Source organism: Gorilla gorilla, chromosome 15 (assembly GCF_029281585.2).
Source record: "Gorilla gorilla gorilla isolate KB3781 chromosome 15, NHGRI_mGorGor1-v2.1_pri, whole genome shotgun sequence".
Taxonomy (NCBI): Eukaryota; Metazoa; Chordata; class Mammalia; order Primates; family Hominidae; genus Gorilla; species Gorilla gorilla.
The window spans coordinates 32,934,684-32,949,185 of NC_073239.2; the positions used below are offsets into that span (position 1 = coordinate 32,934,684).

The 14,502-nt window shown below is 47.1% G+C and overlaps 1 long non-coding RNA gene across 1 annotated transcript; it reads right to left on the minus strand.

Moving 5' to 3' along the window:
* Positions 1-3,687: 3,687 nt before the first annotated feature.
* LOC134757117 (uncharacterized) lies at positions 3,688-9,876 on the minus strand. Its single transcript, XR_010130740.1, has 2 exons — positions 9,312-9,876; positions 3,688-5,734 (listed from the first exon to the last, which is right to left on the minus strand). It is a non-coding gene; the product is annotated as an uncharacterized lncRNA (long non-coding RNA).
* Positions 9,877-14,502: the final 4,626 nt, after the last annotated feature.

Consider the following 14,502-nt stretch of genomic DNA (forward strand, 5'->3'; position numbering starts at 1 on the left):
CCTTATCAAATGTTCCCTTGAGCACACCATTTGGTGTTCTCTCCTGCATATACCTTTTATTTCCTTACAACCTACCTGGGCTAAGATTTTTCCAACTCTTTAAGTTCTGTTTCCCTTTTAATTATAAATTCCATCTTTAATTCATTTCTCTCTCTTGCATTTTACTCTAAGAAGTCAAGAGAAGCTATGCCGTACCCTCAACACTCTGCCTAGAGATTTCTTCCATGAAATATCCTAGTTCACATCTGCCTCCCGCAAACTACTAGGACATGGACACTGCTCAGCCAAGTTCTGTGCCAATTTGTAACAAGAATGGCCTTTCCTCCTATTTCCAATAAGGTATTCCTCATTTCAATCTAAGACCTCCTCAGAATGGCCTTTACTGTCCATATTCTGTTCACAACATTAAGTTCATGACCTCTTAGATAATCTCTAGGAAGATTGAGGCTCTCTCCACAGCTGCCCTCTTCTGAGTCCTCATCCAAATAGCCCTTTATGGTTCAGCCTCTACCCATTACCCAGTTCCAAAGCTGCTTCCACATTTTTAGGTATTTGTTACGGAAGCATCCCACTTCTTGGAGATAGTGACAAGAGGCAGGGAAATTCTGGGCAGAAGAGGGTGAGTCCATGGTGAGGGCCCCACCCACAAGCTGAAAAGCCTAATACCACGGCCCAAAGTGAGAACTTTACATCCTGTTTTCCCACTCAAATGTTGCCTTTTCCAAAACCTCCCATGGCCTGCCCCACCCCCCATCCTATTCCCATAAAATCCCCAGGCCCCATCAGCAGAGGGAGGAGAAGAGGAGAAGGAGCTGGACATCAGAGACTATGGTTGGACATTGGAGAGAAGCAGCTTGACTTCAAAGGGACGGCTTGATGGCATTGCTTCAGAGAGGAGTTCAGCCAGGGACAGCTGGACTCTAGGGGAATATTATCTTCCCGCACCATCCACTTTTCAGCTCCCCTTCCCACTGAGAACCACTTTCTTTTTTTTTTTTAAATTTTTTATTTTTTTTATTTTTTATTGATCATTCTTGGGTGTTTCTCGCAGAGGGGATTTGGCAGGGTCATAGGACAATAGTGGAGGGAAGGTCAGCAGATAAACAAGTGAACAAAGGTCGCTGGTTTTCCTAGGCAGAGGGCCCTGCGGCCTTCCGCAGTATTTGTGTCCCTGGGTACTTGAGATTAGGGAGTGGTGATGACTCTTAACGAGCATGCTGCCTTCAAGCATCTGTTTAACAAAGCACATCTTGCACCGCCCTTAATCCATTTAACCCTGAGTGGACACAGCACATGTTTCAGAGAGCACAGGGTTGGGGGCAAGGTCACAGATCAACAGGATCCCAAGGCAGAAGAACTTTTCTTAGTACAGAACAAAATGAAAAGTCTCCCATGTCTACTTCTTTCCACACAGACACCTCAGCCATCCGACTTCTCAATCTTTTCCCCACCTTTCCCCCCCTTCTGTTCCACAAAACCGCCATTGTCATCATGGCCCGTTCTCAATGAGCTGTTGGGTACACCTCCCAGACGGGGTGGTGGCCGGGCAGAGGGGCTCCTCACTTCCCAGTAGGGGCGGCTGGGCAGAGGCGCCCCTCTCCTCCCGGATGGGGCGGCTGGCCGGGCGGGGGGCTGACCCCCCCACCTCCCTCCCAGACGGGGCGGCTGGCCGGGCAGAGGGGCTCCTCACTTCCCAGTAGGGGTGGCCGGGCAGAGGCGCCCCTCACCTCCCGGACGGGGCGGCTGGCTGGGCAGGGGGCTGACCCCCCCACCTCCCTCCCAGACGAGGTGGCTGGCCGGGTGGGGGGCTGACCCCCCACCTCCCTCCCGGACAGGGCGGCTGGCCGGGCGGGCGGCTGACCCCTCCACCTCCCTCCTGGATGGGGCGGGTGGCCTGGTGGGGGCTGACCCCCACCTCCCTCCCTGACAGGGTGGCTGCCGGGCGGAGGGGCTCCTCACTTCTCGGACGGGGGGGCTACCGGGCAGAGGGGCTCCTCACTTCTCAGATGGGGCGGTTGCCGGGCGGAGGGTCTCCTCACTTCTCAGATGGGGTGGCCGGGCAGAGGCGCTCCTCAACTCCCAGACGGGGTCGCGGCCGGGCAGAGGCGCTCCCCACATCTCAGACGATGGGCGGCCGGGCAGAGACGCTCCTCACTTCCTAGATGGGATGGCGGCCGGGAAGAGGCGCTCCCCACTTCCTAGATGGGATGGCGGCCGGGCAGAGACGCTCCTCACTTTCCAGACTGGGCAGCCAGGCAGAGGGGCTCCTCACGTCCCAGAGATGGGCGGCCAGGCAGAGACGCTCCTCACTTCCCAGACGGGGTGGCGGCCGGGCAGAGGCTGCACTCTCGGCACTTTGGGAGGCCAAGGCAGGCGGCTGGGAGGTGGAGGTTGTAGCGAGCCGAGATCACGCCACTGCACTCCAGCCTGGGCACCATTGAGCACTGAGTGAACCAGACTCCATCTGCAATCCCGGCACCTCGGGAGGCCGAGGCTGGCGGATCACTCGCGGTTAGGAGCTGGAGACCAGCCCAGCCAACACAGCGAAACCCCGTCTCCACCAAAAAAATAAGAAAACCAGTCAGGCGTGGTGGCGCGTGCCTGCAACCGCAGGCACTCGGCAGGCTGAGGCAGGAGAATCAGGCAGGGAGGTTGCAGCCAGCCGAGATGGCAGCAGCACAGTCCAGCTTCGGCTGGGCATCAGAGTGAGACCGTGGAAAGAGAGGGAGAGGGAGACCGTGAGGGAGAGGGAGAGGGAGAGGGAGAGGGAGAGGGAGAGGGAGAACCACTTTCATTGGCAATAAAATCCCCCACATTTACCATCTCCAATTTGTTTGTGCGACCTTATTCCTCCTGGACACTGAATAAGAACTCGAGTGTCAGTGCAAAAGGCTGTCACACTGACCCTCCACTGAGCTGTTAACACTTAAGCCAACCGCGAATGGCAAAGCTAAAAGAGCACTGGCTGTAACACTCTTTCTAGGGCTTCAGGGATAATGGGCACCCCCATAGATGCTGCCACGAGGCCACATGGAGTTTTGCTCCTGCCGGTGGCCAAAAGCACTCACCCTGCCTCCTGCACCCACTCACCTGTGCTCCCCCTCCTGCGAGGGGTGGAATGCAGTGGGACCAAGCAAGTGGAGTCCACTCTGCTGGCACCAAAGCAGCTGACTATTTCTAGTGCCTATGCACTCCAGTTCCTGCCCACGAAAAGGTCAGGGAAATTTCCTGCTTCATTGGCACCAATTTATGTCTTAGTCCATTCCTGCTGCTATCACAAAAGATCTTAGACTGGGTAATTTACAAACAGCAGAAATTTATTATCTCACAGTTCTGGGAGCTGGGAAGCCCACAATCAGGGAGCCAGTGAATTTGGTGTCTGGTAAGGGCTTACTCTCTGTGTCCAAGTTGCTGTGACCTCTGGAGGGGACAAACACAGTGTCCACACATGACAGAAGGGATAGAAGGGAGGAACTCACTACCTCAAACCCTTTTATAAAGGCATTAATCCCATTCATGACAGTGGAATCCTCATGGCCTAATAACCTCCTAAATGTCCTGCCTCATAACACTGTTGCACTGGGGACTAAGTTTCAACATGAATTCTTGAGGCATGCGAATATTCAAAGCACAGCAACAGCCTTCACTTATGGTGTTGTGGGAAACTGAGGACCAGAGAGACTGATATGAGAGTATAGGAGGATTGTTCATTTTAGGTACACACTGGCTCAGCGGACTCACATCCACAAAGCTGAGCATTAAACAAAGACAGAATCGGGTTTTTATAAGTGGACTTACAATAAATAAAACAAAAGCAGTTAACCAAATGATAGGTCACATAATCTATAGCATAGCATAACTTGTGGCCTTGCATAGCTGGTGGCCTTGTAGCTGCATTGAAAGAAAAACAACAACTGGCTAAATACAGACATTTGTAAAACATAATCATGCTTAAGAAGCCTGGGAAAGGAGTAACAGTAAAAGAATTTGTCTTTCTTTTTTTTCCTTCAACCTTGCTCTGGAGTTGGGGGGTATCTGGAGTCCATTCCTTTGGCCTTGGTTTCTCAAACAGTATTATCTTATTACTGTCCTTGAAGTGAGCTTGCTGCACCTTCCTCTGCTAGGCAGAGGAAAACTTGTTCTTTTCTTTTTAACCCTTGCCTTTTCTGTTACTTTTCTTAGAGTGAATGAATGCATATTTATTTTTAAATTTCTGCCTCAGTTTCCCCCCTTTGATGCCTTTTATAAAAGAAGTTTAATAGAAGGCATCACTATTACTTAGTTCTGCCTGAAGGGACAAGTTTTCTTATTTAGACAAAGGTTGATATTTATGCAGAGCCATTAGCTGAGTGGTAGTTTGCCTAGCTACTATTGCCTCTATACTCGATTGAATGCTTCTAACAAGGAGAGGTAAGAGACAAGGGAGTATTAGGCAACTTCCTAATATGGCCAGAACCACTCCTATTAAAGTCTTGAACCCTCAGAAAAATAAAAACCAAGCCTCCAAAGACAGAATCTGGAGACCACCCTTTCCAAGTTTGAACTGGAACATGGGCTAATTTTCTCATTCTTGCAGTTATTTCCATAATTGCCTTTCCATTGTCATCGATTTCCAGGCAGCAATTTGTTAGATTGAACTTTCCACATACTACTCCTTCTAGGGCTAGGTGATAGTCTAAAGCTAATCTGTTCTGATAGATAGCGTTCCTCATTTTTGTGGCTTGCTGGGCCAGACGGGTCTGGGTTCCCTTTTTGATAACATATATGAAGGTTGCTGGGTATGTGTGTATGTAGACATGTAAGGAGGAACCTGCAGTCCACCAGCATTTTGGTAAGCATAATTGACCTTTGTTGTGGCTAGGGTGCCATGATATGCAATACCGACAATCTTTCTCTGGGGTCCCAGGGGAACAAGGTGGAGTTACTCTTGGCGTGCATACATATTTGTAGTTATTTCTATAGTATCTTTCCAAAGGTAGGTTACCACAGACGGGTGAGTCTTGGTATGCTACCTAACGAGCATCAAAATACAGAGAAATAGTCCCTCAGTAAAAGGGAGGGACCCTGGTTTGGTTTAAGAGGAGACCTTCTTTTGACTGCACGAATTTCAAACCATTCACCAGGTGAAAACTTGGGGTTATAACATACATAAAGTTGGTTATTTCCTGGGTCACAAACTGAGTAGGTGGTCTGACTATAAGTACAAGTTCCTAAGCGATTCCCCATACACCCATAATAAGTATGGTACAATAGAGTTTTAGTTATACTGTTCCCTGACCAAGTAGTATGTGTACAGTGGAGACACCCTTCTATGGGTGATTCTTCTAGCATGGTTAAGGGGGGTAACAACAGCAAAGCAATGTACAGCATATTCATATCCAGCAAGGACAAAAGAGATCCTTACCTGGGGAAGGAGATTGAGCACAGCGACGGAACAATAGTAAAACAGTATTACAGGAAAACTACTAGTCCTAAGATTTCTAACTACATTTACTCGCTTGACAAGTCCTCAAGCTTCAGCTGTGCATAGACTAGTCAGCTTCTGGTGTGTGACTAGAGCAGAGCTTGTTGTTTCCTCAAGCTTCACCCATGTGTAGACTGGTCAGCCTCTGGAGTGACCAGAGCAGGGCTGTTGTACTCAGCAGCAACTCAGTCTTGTCACAAGATCAGCCGAGTCAAATGGTCTGGGTCCTGCTGGCTGGTTCACTTGTCCTGAGCTGCCGGTTTCAGCCAACTGTGGTGGATCCAAGACACAACAGCTGCGACTTTAACAGCAGTGGGAAAGGACAAGATTACCGTATGGGGCCCATCCCACATGAGTCTTAGAGAAGTTGGGTTCTACTTTTTAACCTAAATAGAGTTACCAGGTTTAAAGGGGTATCAGGTTTTTAGGCATTTTTTTTCATGTACCTAATTATGAACACTTTGCATGGCTATTTCTAAAGCCTGCATTTGTTTTCTTAAAGTTAATTCCCCTAGTTCCTGGAGATCATCTTTAATTTGACTTATGATTTGGGGGTGGCCCACCGAACAAAATCTCATAGGGTAAATACCCAGTTTGTTTGGTGGGGGTGCACCTGACTCAGAGGAGGACCATAGGCAAAACCTGATCCTATCTCAGATGAGGTTCCTGGCAATATTTCTTCAGTAGCTGCTTGAGTGTCCGGTTCGTGGTTCCACTTTTCCTGAACTTTGTGGCCGATAGGCTGTGTGTAACTTCCATTTTATTTTTAACAGTCTTGTTAAATCTTGCACTATTTCAGCTACAAATGCTGACCCCTTGTCTGAGTTTAAAGTTAGAGGCAGTCCAAACCTGGGGATAATGTCTCTTAACAGTACTTTAGTCACTTCTCGTGCTTTTTCTGTCCTAGTGGGGAAAGCCTCACTCCATCATGAAAAAGGTGCAAATAAACACTAGCATATACTGCCAGCCTCCAGCATGGGCATTTCGGTAAAGTCTATAAGCAAGTTTTTCACAAGGCATGAAGGCATGGCTCCTTCTCAGTTCAGTGTCCCAGAGGAAGGATACTTTTTCTTCCCCCGACCCAACCTTTGTAACTTTATATAGTGGCTTAGCCATCAGTGAGAAATTTGGAATCCAGATATGGCAGAATCCTGCTGCCTTCAACTTCTAATGTGACCACGGGATCCTGGAGGCTTAATGAAAAGGAGCCTGGTCTGTCCTAGTCCTCATATCCTTCAGCTCTTGCCAGCCCAATCAGATCAGTATCTGGTTCCTCTAACGTGCGGCAGCCCTTGGCCAATAACTTCTTTATATCACAGCATTTACCACTCTCTTTATTACCTTCTGGACATTCATCCTTTCCGTGTCCTTTCTTTTTGCATCCCGCACATTAATCTCTTTCTAGCCTTGTCTGGCTCTTGAATCTCTGCCTAACTTGACCTCTCCCACATCCACATTTGCATCCACGTCCTCTCACATTGCTAATCTCTCTATAAAGACTGCTGCCAACAGATTGGCCTTTTTCTTAAGCCTTCAGTCTGCTTCCTTTTTCCTTCCTGAGTTCTCCTGTTCCTAAGGCCAGCGGGCCAGGCAATGACACCGGCCCCGCCCCCACGCACACACTGCCGTAGGTCTCTCCTGTTTCTTTCGGATTTCTGTTTTTACTTTCTTCTTTCCCTTCTCACATTTACTCTTTTGGGCTGAGTGGGGTCTGCACAACCGTAGTCCCCCCGGGCCATCATTGGCCCAGAGGCTTGGCAGATGCCTGCCGAAAAATGTCAGAATTATGCCCTTCCATCTCCTTTGCTCTTCTCCCGGTGCTGGTCCCCACCCCCCTCTTTTTCCAGATAGAGCCGGGCTGGGGAAAGGGACTTAACCCTTGGCGTGCCTAGCTGCCTGGCACCACACTTGTTGCTTTTGCTCTTTTCTGTTTTGTTCTCTGGTCCTGATTAACGTACACTGAGTGGCATTCATGCCTGCAGCTTCTGCTTGATGTTACCCTGGGCTTGCCCTTCCAATGCTGTGTTTACCATGTGCTGATTTTCAGCAGCCTCAGGGTGAAATGGGGTGTAAAACCAGAATACTTCACAAAGTCTCTGTAAAACTGACTTAGACTCTCATCACTTCCCTGAAGCACTTTTGAAATCTTCCCTATATTAATTGCTTTCTATCAGCTCTTATCCCTTGCAAAAGCGACCTTTTGGTACCTCTGCAAACGCTGAAGTTGTGTTGCATCCACCAGGTCCCAGTTGGGATCTTGGTCTGGGAACTGACTCTGAGCATATACCTGAGCATTCACTGCATCTTCTGGTGCATTGGCTTCTAGCCAGCAGAGAGCTGCCTATGTTACTCTCCTGCACTCCTCAGTGTTAAATAATGTGAGGAGGAGCTGCCTGCAGTCTGGCCCGGTTGGATTGCATGTCAGAAAGATGGATTGCATCAGATCTGTAAGAGCTTGGGGCTTCTCCGTGTAGGAGGGAATGTGGCATTTCCAGTTTAAAAGATCAGTGGTTGAAAAGGGCTGGTAGATGAAAGTTCATTGCCCCCTTGAACCTGGCCTTGATCATAATAATAGATGGGTCCTCGCACCTCCCTGAGAGGCATTTGCATAGCTCAAGCACGGCCGGATCTGAGACTGACTGCTTGACTATCTTGACTTCCTTCCCTGGCCTCTAGAGGCTCTGATTCTCCCCTTTGGGGTGAAACTTGGGGTATGTTAGCTCCTGAATCTGGTTCCTGGGGGGCTGTTAGCCTTGGTAAAGGGGGGTAGGCTGGGACGAATCTCTGTTCCCTCTGGCAGCTCCTGCAAAACTGGCTTCTCTTGCTCTCTCTGGAACTTCCCCTTTAACTCTGTGTCTGCCAGTGAAGCTGCTAAATAGGGCTGGATCCAGGCTGCTCTTGTCTGTGCTATATTTAACCATGAATCAATTTAAGGAAATTTGTCTGGGTACCCTGGCTGTCCTCCAACCCCTGTCACCACCTTAAATGCACAGCCAATTATCCCTATCTATAGTTCTTTCAGTCAGCCACCCAACACCAAAAGAAGGGCACTCTAATTCACAGAGAGTTCTCAATCTTTGGGGGTTTAGCTTAACTCCATAATCCCTTGCAAAACCTTTCTTAAGGTTCTGTAACATGTATTCCAATGGAGTAAGCTTTGATGACTTTCCTCCCATTCCTCCCTTTACGGCACAGCACAATCTCTCCTGCACACTCACTGTTCCTCTTGTTTCGGCCGACTATATACCATCTCCTATTATGGGAGTTTTCAGATGCTGCTTGGCTTTGCAGAGGTCCTTATTCTCACTGCAACTTTGAGCTATGGGGCAGCTCCTATTAGCCATATGCAGATCACCTCTAGTCTTAGCTGGCCCCACACTTTCTTGGAGCATACAGTCCATGCTAAGAGATCTGTAACTCCCACTTCACAGCTGATGAGCCTAATTAGACCCCTCCATTCACACACTTTCACACACTTCCCCACTCCCAGTTCCCGTGTTTGTAATTGGGGTGGCAAGCCACTCTCACCCCCTCTACTTTCCCAGTTGGGGTGGTGAGCCACTCTTGCCACCTCCAGTTTCCTAGTTGGGGTGGCGAGCCACTCTTACCATCTCCAGTTTCCTAGCTGACTTAGCGAGCCACTCTTACCATCTCCAGTTTCCTAGCTGACTTAGCGAGCCACTCTCGCATCCTGTGTCGACTGGGGTGTGAGATTCATCTGAATTGATGAGCCACTCCTGTTGCCCCCAGCCCCTCTGGGTCGAACTATTCGGCACACCCCAGGAGGTGATTAGGCTCCCCTTCCATCCCCATCGGACAGGTCCTGCCTTGTGCCCCAAAACCTTACCACAGTTCCTGAAGCGCACTGTTTCTGAAATTGTCCTGTAGCTCCTTTCGGTTTCCATTGCACTGATGGGTAGGGGGCACCGGGTCAGGGGAGAGCTGATTTCGTCTCCTGGCTGAAGTTCTTCCAGTGGTGCCTGGGGTCACAGGTCTCCCGAGGCCCAGGGCTCCAGTGCCCAGAGCCAAAGGAAACAGTAAACCTGCTGTCTCTGGTCCCTTTGTGGTCACCAAAAATGTTGCAGGAAACTGAGGACCGGAGAGACTGATATGAGAGTACAGAAGGATTGTTCATTTTAGGTACACGCCAGCTCAGTGGACTCACATCCAAAAAGCTGAGCATTAAACAAAGACAGAGTCAGGTTTTTATAAGCAGACTTACAATAAATAAACCCAAATGTTTATCAAATATGATAGGTCACATAATCTATAGCATAGCATAACTTGTGGCCTTGCATAGCTGGTGGCCCTGTAGCTGCATTGAAAGAAAAACAACAACTGGCTAAATACAGACATTTGTAAAACATAATCATGCTTAAGAAGCCTGGGAAATGAGTAACAGTAAAAGAATTTGTCTTTCTTTTTTTTTCCTTCAACCTTGCTCTGGAGCTGGGGGGTATCTGGAGTCCATTCCTTTGGCCTTGGCTTCTCAAACAGTGTTATCTTATAACTGTCCTTGAAGTGAGCTTGCTGCACTTTCCTCTGCTAGGCAGAGGAAAACCTGTTTTTTTCTTTTTAACCCTTGCCTTGCCTGTTACTTTCAGAGTGAATGAATGCATATTTATTTTTAAATTTCTGCCTCAATAGGAGGGGGTGAGGAAAGAAGAGAACTCCTGACAGTCAGATTTATAAGGCAGTGGGAGAGGCCAGATAATTATTTCTGTCTCCTCTACGAAGAGGGAGAGCGAGGTGGGGAAGGAGCAGGCTTAAGAAGACTGTCCTGGGCTGAATTGTGTCTATCTGCCAACGCCTAACCCCTGCCACCAATTCATACACTGGAGTCCTAACCCCAAGTACCTCAGAATGTGATGTATTTGGAGGTGGGGTCTTTAAAGAGGTAATGATCGTTAAATGAGACATTGAGGTGGGCCCTAATCTAATATAACCAATGCCCTTATAAGAAGAAGAGATTAGGATGTAGACACACATGAGGAAAAACCATGTGAAGACAAAGGGAGAAGATGGCCATCTAGAAGCCAAAGAGAGAGGCCTGAGAAGAAATCAACCCTGAAAACACCCTGATTCTGAACTTCTAGCTTCCAGAACTGTGAGAAAATAAATGTATGTTGTTTAAGCTACTCAGATTATGGTGCTGTGTTATGGTAACCTGCTATGGTTTGAATGTGTCTCCTAAATTTTATTTGTTGGAACCTAAATCCCCAAATTCATATGTTTATGGCATTTGGAGGTGAGGCATTGAGAGAAAATTAGGATGAGATAAAGTCATCAAGTTTTGCCTCCATTATGGGACTGGTGGCTTTATAAAGAGAAGAAAAAAGACCTGAGCTGACATACTGTTGCCCCCCTGACAGATAATCCCCTCTATCTTGTTATGATGCAATAAGAAGGCCCTCGCCAGATGTGGCCCCTCAAGCGTGGACTTCCCAGCCTCCAGAACTGGAAGAAATAAATTTCTTTTTAAAATAAATTACTACTCTGTGGTATTCTGTTAATAACAATAGAAAATGGATTAAGACAGAGCTTTAGTTGAGCCAGGCATGGTGGCTCATCCCTGTAATCCCAGCACTTCGGGAGGCCAAGGTGGGCGGATCATGAGGTCAAGAGATTGAGACCATCCTGGCCAACATGGTAAAACCCCGTCTCTACTAAAAATACAAAAAAATTAGCTGGGTGTGGTGGCGCAGCACGCCTGTAGTCTCAGTTACTTGGGAGGCTGAGGCAGGAGAATGGCTCGAACCTGGGAGGCAGAGGTTGCAGTGAGCTGAGATCTCATGACTGCACTCCAGCCTGGTGACACAGTAAGACTCCGTCTCAAAAAAAAAAAAAAAAAAGACAGAGCTTTAGCAAATTAATACAACTGGTGGTTTAAATATGTGTTGATGGGGAAGGGAAGTGGTCCTGAGTAAGATCATGTGGAAAAGGTGACGAGTGATATCAAGAGTCAATTTACATTAAAAGCCAAATTTGTTAAGTGAATTTCTACAACTTTCCACAACTTAGCTATGGAAGAAAGGACATTTGGATTGATCAGGCACAAATATTCTCCCAATGGTGTACAGTGAAAAAGAAGTGAGGAAAGCAATTAAAGAACTTACAAGACAGTAACTGAAGGGATATATTGTGCAGTCTAGGCTATATAAAGAAGGAAATAAAATGAGAGAGGGATTTACAGATTAGGACAATACAGAGAGGTCAGGGAACGAGAATTCTCTGTAATGTTGAAGAGCTGATGTAAAAGGAAATAGAGCAGAAACCAGTGGAAAAGCAAGAATTCGTGGCCAGAGAGTAGGATGTATACATTTAATATTTCAAGATAGAAGGGACCTGGGTGATGACAAGTCTAAGTCACCAACACAATTGGAAGTGGCTGAAGTGAAGTTGAGCTGAAGCTCACTGGAACTGAGGATGTCAAAAAATAATAAGGCTAAATATTAAATTAGTTGAACAAACAATTTACCCAGGATGAAGATAACACTTCAGGTAGGGATTCCATTTCAAGATGGCCGAATAGGAACAGCTACAGTCTGCAGCTCCCAGTGTGATTGACACAGAAGATGGGTGATTTCTGAATCCAACTGAGGTACCTGGTTCATCTCATTGGGACTGGTTGGACAGTGGGTGCAGCCCACAAAAGGCAAGCCAAAATAGGGCAGGGCATCACCTTACCCGGGAGCACAAGAGGTTGGGGTATTTCTGTTTCCTAGCCAAGGGAAGCTGTGATAGACTGTACTTGGAAAATCAGGATACTCCTGCCCAAATACTGCACTTTTCCAATGGTCATAGCAAATGGCACACCAGGAGATCATATCCTGAGCCTGGCTCGGCAGTTCCCATGCCCATGGAACCTTGTTCACTGCTAGCGCAGCAGTCTGAGATTGACCTGCGAGGCAGCAGCCTGGAAGGGGGAGGGGTGTTTGCCATTGCTGAGGCTTGAGTAGGTAAACAAAACAGACAAGGAAGCTCAAACTGGCCAGAACCCACCGCAGCCCAGCAAGGCCTGTTGCCTCTGTAGATTCCACCTCTGGGGGCAGGGCAGAGCTGAACAAAAGGCAGCAGAAACTTCTGCAGACTTAAATGTCCCTGTCTGACAGCTCTGAAGAGAGCAGTGGTTCTCCCAGCACTGTGTTTGAGCTCTGAGAATGGACAGACTGCCTCCTCAAGTGGGTCCCTGACCCCTGTGTAGCCTAACTGGAAGACACCTCCCAGTAGGGGCTGAATGACACCTCATACAGGCAGATGCCCTTCTGGGACGAAGCTTCAAGAGGAAGGATCAGGCAGCAATATTTGCTGTTCTGCAATATTTGCTGTTCTGCAGCCTGCACTGGTGATACCCAGGAAAACAAGGTCTGGAGTGGACTTTCAGCAAACTCCAACAGACCTGCAGCTGAGGGACCTGACTGTTGGAAGGAAAACTAACAAACAGAAAGGAACAGCATTAACATCAACAAAAAGGACATCCACACCAAAACTCCATCTGTAGGTCACCAACATCAAAGACCAAAGGTGGATATGGACAGAGGAAGGGGAACATCACACACCGGGGCCTGTTGTGGGGTGGGGAGAGGGGGGAGGGATAGCATTAGGAGATATACCTAATGTTAAATGACTAGTTAATGGGTGCAGCACACCAACATGGCACATGTTTATATATGTAACAAACCTGCACATTGTGCACATGTACCCTAAAACTTAAAGTATCATTAAAAAAAAAAAAAACCACAAAGATGGGAAGAAACCAGAGCAGAAAAGCTCAAAATTCTAAAAACCAGAGCAACGCTTCTCCTCCAAAGGATCACAGGTCCTCACCAGCAATGGAACACAGCTGGATGGAGGATGACTTTGACGAGCTAACAGAAGTAGGCTTCAGAAAGTCGGTAATAACAAATTTCTCCAAGCTAAAGGAGGATGTTTGAACCCATCCCAAGGAAGCTAAAAACCTCGAAAAAAAATTAGACGAATAGCTAACTAGAAGAAACGGTGAAGACAAGACCTTAAATGACCTGTTGGAGCTGAAAACCAATGCATGAGAACTACATGACGCACGCATAAGCTTCAATAGCTGATGCGATCAAGTTGAAGAAAGGATATCAGTGATTGAAGATCAAATTAATGAAATAAAGCAAGAAGAAAAGAGTAAAAAGAAATGAACAAAGCCTGCAAGAAATATGGGACCATGTGAAAAGATCAAATCTACATTTGATTGGTGTTCCTGAAAGTGACGGGGAGAATGGAACCAAGTTGGAAAACACTCTTCAGGATATTATCCAGGAGAACTTCCCAACCTAGCAAGGCAGGCCAACATTCAAGTTCAGGAAATACAGAGAACACCACAAACATGCTCCTCAAGAAAAGCAATCCCAAGACACATAATTGTCAGATTCACCAAGGTTAAAATGAAGGAAAAAATGTTAAGTGCAGCAAGAGAGAAAGGTCAGGTTACCCACAAAGGGAAGCCCACCAGATTAACAGTAGATCTCTTGGCAGAAACTCTACAAGCCAGAAGACAGTGGAGGCCAATATTCAACATTCTTAAAGAAAAGAATTTTCAACCCAGAATTTCATATCCAGTCAAATTAAGCTTCATAAGTGAAGGAGAAATAAAATCCTTTACAGACAAGCAAATGCTGAGAGATTTTGTCACCACCAGGCCTGCTTTACAAGAGCTCCTGAAGGAAGCACTAAATGTAGAAAGGAACAACAGGTACAAGCCATGGCAAAAACATGCCAAATTGTAAAGATCATCTATGCTAGGAAGAAACAGCATCGACTGACGGGCAAAATAAACAGCTAACATCATAATGACAAGATCAAATTCACACATAACAATATTAACCTTAAATATAAGTCGGCTAAATGCCCCAATTAAAAGACACAGACTGGCAAATTGGATAAAGAGTCAAGACCCATCAATGTGCTGTATTCAGGAGATCCATCTTGCATGCAGAGACACACACAGGCTCAAAATAAAGGGACAGAGGAAGATCTACCAAGCAAATGGAAAAAAAAAAAAAGCAGGA